Raw genomic sequence first — 11,280 nt, 5'->3', positions numbered from 1 at the left:
GTGACAATAGAAATGGTCTTTCATGGTCCATACCATGAATTCTGTGATCTTCTTTCCTAGTCTTGCTCTGGGAAACATCAATGTTTCCTTCCTTGTCTGTTTTCACTTTGAAAACCTATTTTGTACTTAACAGGAACCCTTCCTTTAAGTAAAATAGACCAAGTTTCAAATTTGATTTCAGACACGGATTCCATTCTAATCTTATGGCTTCAAGCCATGTTTTGGAGTAATTCTGTCACAACTTCTGTATAGCTGGCTCATTTTCTTTTTCAGCGGGATCTCCATTCTCTGAGACAATTTTTGAGCTTTCAAGGTCTATAAGGGGTTTGAACAACTTTGAGACGCTCTCAACTCCTTGAGGGCTCTTCTGCGAATCTAATCCGTTTTGTACGGGAGGGTCTTTGAGCTCTTCTATCTCTACCTCTCTTTCCATGTCTATTGGCTCTGAATAGACAGGAACCGCAATTACTGACATTCGTACATCACTGTCAGTTTGTTGCTCAGATCGAATTTCTTCGATATCTAATATTTCTCCCACATGTCTTCTTGAAATAACTCTTATTTCAAGGAAGACACCACCACGAGCAACAACCACCTTGTTCTTTGATTGCTTGTGGAAGAATCCCGAATATTTCTTTATCCCATAAAGAAATATTCTGTCTGATATGTAAACTTGGTTCTTGGAAACCATTTACGTTAGTTTCATATCATTACACCTTTAAGAAAATACTACTTTGGAACCATTCCAGACCCATACTTTTATGGTGTCTTTTTAACATTTGACGGAATGCGGTTAGGTAGGAAGAAAAATCGTGTTTGAGAATATATCCCAGAAAGTGTTCGGAAATTGGCATAAACCCATCATTGATCGACTCACGTCTAACATGTTCGATTACTCCCACTAGACTCATCACCCATATGATGTGTTTGTTGGAGCAAGGTGAGAAACTATTTCTCAACTTCTTTGATGGTCATCAAATTCTTGATTCAAATATTCATCATCTCGATCCAATCGAATGACTTATATCTTCGTCAAGTGGATTCAGGTTAATTCTAGTTAGTGTATTAATAGTTTCACATACATCCGTATGTATGAAGACTATTAGTTCACTAGCCATTTCTCCCTTTCGAAAAGGTGACTTTGTCAAATAGCCCTTTTTAACAAAATTCACATATGTCTTATAATTCTAAAATCATTCAGACTCAGAAGTCCATACAATTGGATCCCCTTTCATGTGTCTTATGTCAAATATTTGTCCAATGACAAAACCAGAGTTGACCTCTTTGAATCCTTTGATTATAGCCGATAGTATCGTTGTTAATACTCTTGGTTCTCTAAGAACCTTTTTTGTCAAATCTAGCATTGTTTTAAAACATTTAATGTTTCTACAAGAACATAATAACACTTATTAAGTTCTACCTAGATCAGTGTCTAAAAGAAGACTTTGATACCTTTCAGCATCCTTAACGCCTCTTGCTTCTGCTCCCTCTTGGATCCTTTCTCCTTTTAGTCAAGTATGTAACTCCTTTGAGCTCCCACTGAGCCGCATATCCGGTCTCAAACACCTGATGAAGGGAGTCTACAATACTTGCTAGATTAACTTAGTTAACAAAGATACAAGAATCAGAGATCGTAATTCCTTTTCTTTTGTCTTCTAGGTACTTAGGGTAGTTTCCTTGAATGGTCTAGCCATTGCTTTAGAAACCTTTACGTCGACCTTTTAACCTTTTAAATCATAAGAACTCTTCTTATATTCCTTTGGTTTTTGAATCTCATGAACTTGCTTCTTAGATTCAATGTTCCTCAATGTTCTTTTCAAGACGACTTCCTTAGAGGTACCAACCTCTCCATTCACGACATCTAGTGGAACTCTTCCTTTAGTTGTCGAATGGTTGTGTATGCATCCATATTATTAATCTCTTCGAGAAAGAAGAATTTTATGGATGTTCACAAAAGACTATTGGATAATCACATCCTCAGTCGTTTGAAGTAGCGGCGAACATTAAGAACGGAATATTCTCGGACGTTTTCTTTGTTTCGAATTCGAGAACGTTTCTCGGATTCCTTTCCAATCGAGAAATAACTTTCTTTAATTACTTCCGAAGAAATGAACGAAGGTTGGAAAACTATTTTCTAATAATCATATATATAATATAGTAAAAGAAAAAGCAAAATCCTAAAACTTATTATCATTGCAAAAACCAGTTTTTTTCCATATTATTCAAAGAAAACCGTCCCCGTTTGAATAATATGATTCCAAGATCCCATTCTTATGAAGTCAAGCATACTTTGGAACTGCCCTTAAATCCACCCTCCTGGGTGAGTAAACTCTTTACTGATCATACTCCTATGACTCTTGGTTGATGAATAACATTTTTGTGTTAAATTCATCCTTTTGCCTCGGAATCCAAAACCTTTTTGCTAACTCGTTGAGAATAACCATTTAGACGCGTAGACCTCTTCATAGGTCTACGCGTATTGTCCCTAGGTAAAAGATGGCACCTACTTTGGCAGACCCACCATCGATGCACAATGGCGCAACAGGTGTCTTAATCTAGGTAAGCATCACTCAAAATTCTTTTTGGGGACTTTCACGATTCTATCATGAATGCATTACTGTGAACTCTAACATAATCATACATAACATAAAACATAAGTAAATAAGTAAATGCACGCGAGAAAATAAATCAAGCAGAGATGATCCTAGTGTGGCCCCTAACCTAAAAGATCTAATCTTCTTAGGTACTTGCTTGTTTCGCCTTTGTCCGCATGGATCTCCATCCTCGAACCTCCATTGAATTCCCCCACTCAAACCACGATCTCATCCTTTGGTTCTTCAATGGACTCTATTTGACCCTAAACTCTAATTACAAGACTTAGCGATTCGTAGATCGTGTAAACTTCAAATTAAATTATTACATCAGGCACCCATCCGTGCTTAAAAACAAGAATAAAACAATTCTATGGTCACACTAGAACCCGCATTCACATTCATACACACAAAATAATATGACATTCATGAAACACTAAAGTATGTATGAGATTCGCTTCCTAAGGTCGAATCTAGCTTCGCTATTACCTAAATAGCTATTCGGGAGATACTAACCGACATTTCTATGTCTAACGGGCCTAAAGTCTAATTTTCGTAAAATTCAAACTAGTGGCTCGTATTAATTTTATCCTAAAAGATTTTTAAAATAATTTTCAGAAAAACTCTATTTTGGGCCTTCGGATGGCCCGGGCACTATCGGAAAAAATTGGTTGAAGTCGGAAGACGAAACGCCAAAACCTCCCACTCGGGTCAAGGCCTAAAAGGTCCGAGTCAAACTCTAATGACCCAAGTAAAACATGGTCAAGGGACCCTTTGGCTAGTCTTGGGAAAACCAAGACAGGTCATGGTCAAGGTCCGAGCATTGGTCGGACTTGGGTCGGCACGTTCCAAAACGTGTCGGTCCCTCGGGTGGACGCGCCCAGGCCCTAGGCCAGACACGTCCCTTGCCCACAAACGCGTCCCATACTCATCTGTCCCAAGTTTGTCCATCTCGGACATAAAGGTCGGGACGTGCCAGACGCGTCCTAAGGCGCGTCTGGGTGGCCGGATGATACGGGAGCAACAAAGCTGGATCAGCCAGGGCTGGAACAATTAGAGCTGGAGCCAACAGAGCTGGAGCAAGCAGCGCTGGAATACGCAGACAAGCCTACTAACGGGTTGAGCGTTACTTTGCTGAAGTTGGACCAACTAAGCAATGATTAAATAAGGGCTTTAAAGAGGATTATCGAAGATTTGAAGAGTCATTTCCGTTTTATGCATCAACATTAAGTATTCGTCTTTTATTTCTACATTCTTGCATTCAAACTAGGTTGTTTCCAATGTATCTAGTTCCTATGCATGTAGATTAGCTTTTATGACTCCTTTTAATGTATTCTCCTCTATATAATGAGGCTTATTATCAATGAAAAAGATGAGAAAACGAATTTGAGAAATTGTAGTCTTTTGTGACTTTGGATCTGTTTAGATCATTTCCTTTATCCTCTGGTTTTGGAAGAGCCATTGGTGGTGGATTTCGAGCCTCTTTATCATCTGGTGGTGGAAACTTTATCCAGGTGTGGTGTTTGCTCAACCGGTTTCTTTATCACTTTGTGGTGGCAACTTTATTCAAGTGTGGTGATCCGGATCTTCCTAGTTACTTGTTACGACCTTTACATTTACTTCGTACTTGATGTGACACGAAAATGTCACATTTGGAGAGCCTAACTTAGACTAATTAGTCCTTTTCGAGTGTTATCAATAATATTTTATGTGTTTTTCATGTTAGGTACTTATTTGGGAGTTAAGCGTGTGATTCGAAATAAAAGGAGCGACTTATCACTATCATTTCATGTGCCGAAAATGAGAGAAAAAGACTTCAACCAAATTAAATTACAAGTATAGTCAATGACGAGTTCGACGGTGAAAACGGTATTCAATTCGGAGTTCGGACGGGGAAGATATGAAAGAAAGAAGTCCGAGGGTATTCTAGTCCTTTGTGAGAATTTGAAGATGTAGAGACAAGGATGGAGAGACTCTCTTGGTTTCTAAATCAAAGCCCAAGAGACCAAGGAAGAATGACAAGGAAGAATCATATGGGCACCCTCTCTTTATGGATCCAAGTCAACAAAGTCTAAAGAAATTGACTAAGTCTTGACCTAGGGTTTGAGTAGTAAACACAAGTTGGATATACTATTATTCATCTTCTAGCTTGGACAAGAAGGAGGAGAGAGAGAGAGAGAGAAAATGAGGCTAGTGTTTGGTTCTTCATCACTAAGGTTTGATAGAGAGAGAACAAGAGAGCAAGAAGAAGGAGGATCCGGCCAAAGCATAGGCCGGCCAGCACACTAGGCCGGCCTAGCTTTGGCCGGCCGAGCAGCTGCTCGGGCTGCACACTAGCTGCTGCTCGGGAGAGCTGCACGGGAGCACGGGAGCTGTTAGCACGGGACAGTACCCTTCACGGGACGCGCACAGAAGCTCCGACCGGAACACGGGATGCTCCAGCAGCAACAACACGCACAGCTGCATCAACACGGACCAGCAGATGTGGAGCACGCTCGGGAAGCTTCCCGAGCTCGGACTGTGCACGGATGGATGCGCATGCTCGGGACAGGGATGCATCCGGCCGGGACAGCACCTATGTGCCCGGATTTCATGGTTATGGCCGGAATTTCTTCAATCTTTGGCCGGATTTTTCTAGGGTTTCCGGCCACTTATTTGGCCGGAAACCTTAGGGCTTTTGTTCCCCTCATCCTTGGCTAGCTACCCATGTGGTTTGATTTGGTTTTAGGCTAAAAATGGTAGAGAGAGAAAGCTAGGGTTTAGCTTTAATGGAGGTTGAGTTCTAAATGGAGAAGATGATAGTGGTCGCTATGGGGAACCCAGAATTTGCTAAGGGAAGATCGGCTGCAACTAAAAACTCATATTTTCCGACGATCTTAGCCTCGAACCACATCGAAAAAGGGGGATTCTCTCACCATTTCCTTTTCATTTCTTATTCAATCACCATGTTTAGCTAACTTTAGTTTGTCGATTATATGAGATGAAATGTGATGAATTCGTGACTATGTTTAATATGATTTGATGTTTTGATTATAAATTGATGTTCATTTATTTCGATTATCGTTTTGATCGTATTTTCATGTGTCTTGTCAAGCACTTCGCATAGTTAATAGACGAAACGAAGTATTCGATATCGATCGTAGTCTAAGTCATAATTTCATGTGTCTTGTCATGCACTTCACATAGTTAGGCGACTAGACGACACTTTCGATGACTCGGGATTAACCGATTTAGACGTTTGTTTGACTAAGTATGATCTCCATATACATAGTACTTAGAGACATCTACTTTAGGAGTCGAATATCGATTGTACCTCGACACATCAAATCGGACTACACATAGTCGTAGGTTTATCATTATGGATTCCCAGACTTCGACACCTCTCTCACTTATTTGTTGCCCGAATCGAGTCTTACCGTCTCCCGACTCTTGTTCCTTCGACTCTTCTCTAGAATCTCTCTCGCCCATTTACTTTTATTGTTTAGTTTAGTTTATTTTACTTGTTTGCTTCATTCTCTTATCACCTTATTTGATCAAACCTCCATTTATCTTTGTTTCCTTTCCTTTTAGTCTAAGTTAGCTTGAAATATCTAGACCGGTGGATAAGACCCTTCAATATCCAAACTACCTTCCTATCCTTGGATCGATCCCAGCTTTGTCGGATTACTACTTGATACCTCCGCTTGGGTGTGCAACCTTTTCGGGTGCATCAGTATTCACGCTCCCGGCGAAACGCATCAAGTGGTATCAAAGCTACAATTCAGGTTGTTGGAGTAAAGTTACTATATACCATGTTTTACTAAAATAGATTTTCCAAGAGGATTAACTCTCAACCATGCACACGCTGAACGTATTGGTAGAGAAATAGAGGAAATGAGGCAGCAAATGCAGCAAATGGTTCAGGCTTTTAATGGCATGAATATGCAAGCACCGCCAAGGAGACAACGAGTAGACGATGACCGTTCATCTTCTAGTAACGACGAACATGTTTCTCTTAGTTCTGATTTTGATCTTAGTGTCAGGTCAGGACATGGGAGAAGGAGAAGAGACAATCGTCCACAACAGCAACATCGTCAAGAAGAATTCAAAGTTGATTTTCCTGATTTTGAAGGTAATCTAAATCCAGATGACTTTCTTGATTGGTTAAGATAAATGAAGAGGGCATTTGAATATAATAAATATGACGATAAGAAGAAGTATAAAATAGCAACCTTAAGGCTAAAGGGTTATGCTAGCCTTTGGTGGGATACTCTTAAGTTGCAACTTTTAAGAGAAGGCAAGACCAGAATTAGGTCTTGGGAGAAGTTGAAATAACTTATGAAGAAGAGATTTTTACCCGATGATTACAAGCAAGATTTGTACTTAAAGCTTACACACTTGCAACAACAGAAGAAGACAGTAGAAGAGTATACAAGGGAGTTTGATCTTCTGCAATTACGGTGTGATGTTCAAGAACCACGGGAGAAGATTATTGTACGCTTTATACATGGTTTGAGTGATGAGATTTCAACCAAGGTGGAGCTGCAACCTTTATGGACTCTTGATGACGTCAAGAAGCTTACTATCAAGGTGGAGAAGCAGAACAAAGTAGGGAAGAAGCAATACACCAGTTCCTGCAATCCGGTTTCTTCATTTCCAAAAGGAGTTGTGAAAGGTGATGTTAGTGGCAGCGACAAAAAGCCAGAAGTTCAGAGTTCAGCGAAATCTATGGATCTCAATTTGAAGAAGTGCTTTAAATGTCAAGGATTTGGGCATTTCCCGGCTGAATGTCCTAATCGAAGAGTTATGACAATTCAAGATATTGAGGAGATTGAAGAAGAACTGAAACAGAATTCTCGTGATTTAGAAGCTGTTGGTCAGAAAGTTCATGAAGAAGATGATGAAACCATTGAACAACCTGACCGTGGAGAATTATTGGTGATTCGAAGGGTGTTACATTTTGTTCGTATTATAGATGAAGAACAACGAGAAACCATTTTCTCAACTCGTTGTACAATTAAGGGAAGAGTATGCAGTGTGATTATTGACAGTGGGAGTGGTACCAATGTCGCATCAAGTACACATGTGGAGAAGCTGAGTTTCTAACTACAAAGCATCAACAACCGTACAAACTGAAGTGGTTAAATGATGGGAGCAAGTTACAAGTTTCTAAACAGGTTGTGATTTCATTTTCTATTGGGAAGAACTACCATGATGAGGTGGTCTGTGATGTTATTCCAATGGATGCTTGTCATCTATTGTTTGGCAGACCTTGGGAGTTTGATAGAAGAGTAGTGCATGATGGGTACAAGAACACTTATTCTTTTCATAAAGATAAGAAGTACATTACATTGGCACCATTATCACCTACTATGTGTGCTAAGTCTGCAGTAGAGAAACCCAAGGAGAACATGTTTTTGGGTGAAACCAAAATCATGAAGATGATGGGTAAGGGCAAGGAGGTGTTTGCTTTGCTGGTGGTTAAAAAGAATAAGGAAGCTGAAGTGATTTCTCATCCATTGATGCCGAAATTGATGAATGAGTTCAGAGATGTTTTTCCTAAAGATTTACCACCCGGGTTACCTCCAAACAGAGGTATTGAGCATCAAATTGATTTATTACCTGGTGCACCTTTGCCAAATCGTCCAGCTTATAGATGCAATCCCGAAGAGGCTAAGGAATTGCAGATCAAGTGCAAGAGTTGATTGATCGAGGGTATGTCTGGGAGAGCATGAGTCCATGTTCTGTACCAGCTCTGCTTGTACCAAAGAAAGATGGTTCGATGAGGATGTGTGTAGATGGCCGAGCTATTAACAAGATTACCATCAAGTATCGTTATCCTATACCTAGGTTGGATGACATGCTAGATGAGTTGAATAGCTCAAAGGTCTTTTCGAAAATTGATCTAAGGAGTGGATATCACCAGATCAGAATGAAGGAAGGTGATGAATGAGAGACTGCATTCAAGACAAAGAGTGACTTGTTTGAATGGCTAGTCATTCCATTTGGATTATCAAATGCACCTAGCACTTTCATGAGACTTATGAATCAGGTGCTGCGAGACTTAATTGAAAAGTTTCTTGTGTGGTCTATTGTGATGATATTCTTGTCTATAACAAGAATGAAGCCGAACATGTTGATCACCTCAGAGAAGTTTTCAAGGTGTTTAGGAGAAACCAGCTATATGCTAAACCAGAGAAGTGTGAGTTCTTTCCTTCTAGCATTGTGTTTCTTGGTTATATCATTTCAGATAAGGGGATTTCTGTTGATGAAAGCAAAGTTAAAGCTATCAGGAGTTGGCCAATTCCGGCAACCCAATATGATGTAAGAAGCTTTTATGGACTTGCATCATTTTATAGACGCTTTGTGAAGAATTTCAGCACTGTCGCGGGGCCAATAACTGAATGCTTGAAGAAGGACAAGTTCGAATGGAGCAGTGCTGCCCAAAAGGCATTTGAAGTGGTGAAATAGAAGCTATGCGAAGCATCTATTTTAGCACTTCCAGATTTTAATCAAGTGTTTGAAGTTGAGTGTGATGCTAGTGGAGTAGGTATAGGAGTTGTTCTTATCCAAGGACAACGCCCCATCGCTTACTTTAGTGAGAAACTTACAGGGGCACAAAAGAACTACTCGACCTATGATAAGGATTTTTATGCCATTGTAAGAGCTCTAACATATTGGGAGCATTATTTAAGGTCAGGTCAGATCGTTTTGCATTCTGATCACGAGGCACTGAAGTTTATAAACAACCAGCACAGGTTAAACAACCGACATGCTAAATGGGTAAAACTTCTATAATCCTTCTCATTTGTGTCAAAGTACAAGGTTGGAAAAACGAATGTTGTTGTTGATGCACTCTCAAGGAGGTATGCTTTAATCTCTATTCTGGATTTTCGGATTATGAGATTCGATTTTTTGAAGACTTTATATGATGAAGACTTAGACTTAGCTGAAGTATATAATGAGTGCAAAAAGGGAGTTACAGATCAACACCATTTTGCAAGATGGATTTCTTTTTAATGAAAACCAACTCTGCGTGCCAAGGAGTTCTGTTCGAGAATTGCTAATTCGTGAAGCACATGGCGGAGGTCTTTCTGGTCATTTTGGGATTAACAAAACATTGGACATGCTTAAGGAGCATTTCTTTTGGCCCAAGATGGTAAGAGATGTTCATTCAATCATAGAACGATGTGTCACGTGTCAAAGGATGAAAAGCCATTTCCAACTAGGTCTGTACACTCCTTTACTTGTTACAGCCCTGGGATAATGTGAGCTTATTGTGGGACTACCAAGAACTTAGAGGGGAAAAGATTCTATCATGGTGGTACTTGATAGGTTCAACAAGATGGCCCATTTTATTCCTTGTCACAAGACTGATGATGCTAGTATGGTTGTTGACTTGTATTTTAAGGAGGTTGTACTCCTTCATGGTATTCCTAATACCATTGTTTCTTATCGTGATTCAAAGTTTCTGAGCTATTTCTGGAAGACTCTGTGGATTTACTTGGTTATAAGCTCCTTTTTAGTACTTCTTGGCATCCACAAACTGATGGTCAAATAGAGGTGACAAACCGCACATTAATTACTCTTTTAAGAGGCTTGATAGAGATAACTTGAATGAATGGGATCTGAAGCTAGCTCGGACTGAGTTTGCTTATAATATGTCAACAAGCTACACTACAAGACGTTCACCTTTTGAGATTGTGTATGGTCTTAATGCACTTACTCCGATTGATTTGATTTCACTACCTATAGGGTTTAAGGCAGACTTTGAAGCAAAAGAAAGGGTAACCACAATGAAGAAGCTTCAGAAGAATGTTCGGGCAGAAATTGAAAGGTCAAACAAGAAGTACAAGAAGAAGGCCAACAAAAACAAACGAGCTAAGTCGTTTGAACCAGGTAATCTGGCCTGGTTACACCTAAGAAGGGAGAGGTTTGCAAATAAACGCAAGTTGAAGCTAATGCCAAGAGCAGAGGGTCCTTTTAGGATACTTGAGAAGTTTGGTGTTAACGCTTACAAACTAGAGCTTCCAAGTGACTATGGTGTTTCAGCTACTTTCAATGTGGGTGATCTTTCTCCTTATATTGAAGACGAGGAAGTATCAGATTTGAGGACAAATCCTTTCCAACCCGGAGAGTCTGATGCGGGAGCAACAATGATGGATCAGCCAGGACTAGAACAATTAGAGCTAGAGCCAACAGAGCTGAAGCAAGCAGAGCTGGAACACGTAGACAAGCCTAACAACGGGCTGAGCGTTATTTTGCTAAAGTTGAACCAACTAAGCAATGATTAAATAAGGGCTTTAAAGAGGATTCTCGAAGATTTGAAGAGTCATTTTCGTTTTATGCATCTATATTAAGTATTAGTCTTTTATTTCTACAATCAAGCATTCAAACTAGGGTTGTTTCCAATATATCTAGTTCCTATGCATGTAGATTAACTTTTATGACTCCTTTTAAAGTATTCTCCTCTATATAATGAGGCTTATTATCAATGAAAAAGATGAGAAAACGAATTTGAGAAATTGTAGAAACTTTTGTGACTTTGGATCTGTTTAGATCATTTCTTTTGTTCTCTGGTTTTGGAAGAGCCATTGGTGGTGGAATTTGAACGTGTTTATCATCTAGTGGTGGAAACTTTATCCAGGTGTGGTGTTAGCTCAACCGGTTTCTTTATCACTTTGTGGTGGCAACTTTATCAAAGTGTGGT

General features: G+C 39.7%; 1 pseudogene; it reads left to right on the top strand.

Annotated features, from left to right (window-relative positions):
• The first annotated feature begins 6,908 nt into the window (after positions 1-6,908).
• Positions 6,909-10,864, top strand: LOC147531561 (uncharacterized; annotated as a pseudogene).
• Positions 10,865-11,280: the final 416 nt, after the last annotated feature.

This window comes from Eschscholzia californica, unplaced genomic scaffold, assembly GCF_041429995.1.
Source record: "Eschscholzia californica isolate CP2 unplaced genomic scaffold, dmEscCali1.0.p SCAF_6, whole genome shotgun sequence".
Lineage (NCBI taxonomy): Eukaryota > Viridiplantae > Streptophyta > Magnoliopsida > Ranunculales > Papaveraceae > Eschscholzia > Eschscholzia californica.
Note: the sequence above shows the minus strand (reverse complement) of the source record. Positions and strands in the feature narration are given on the sequence as shown.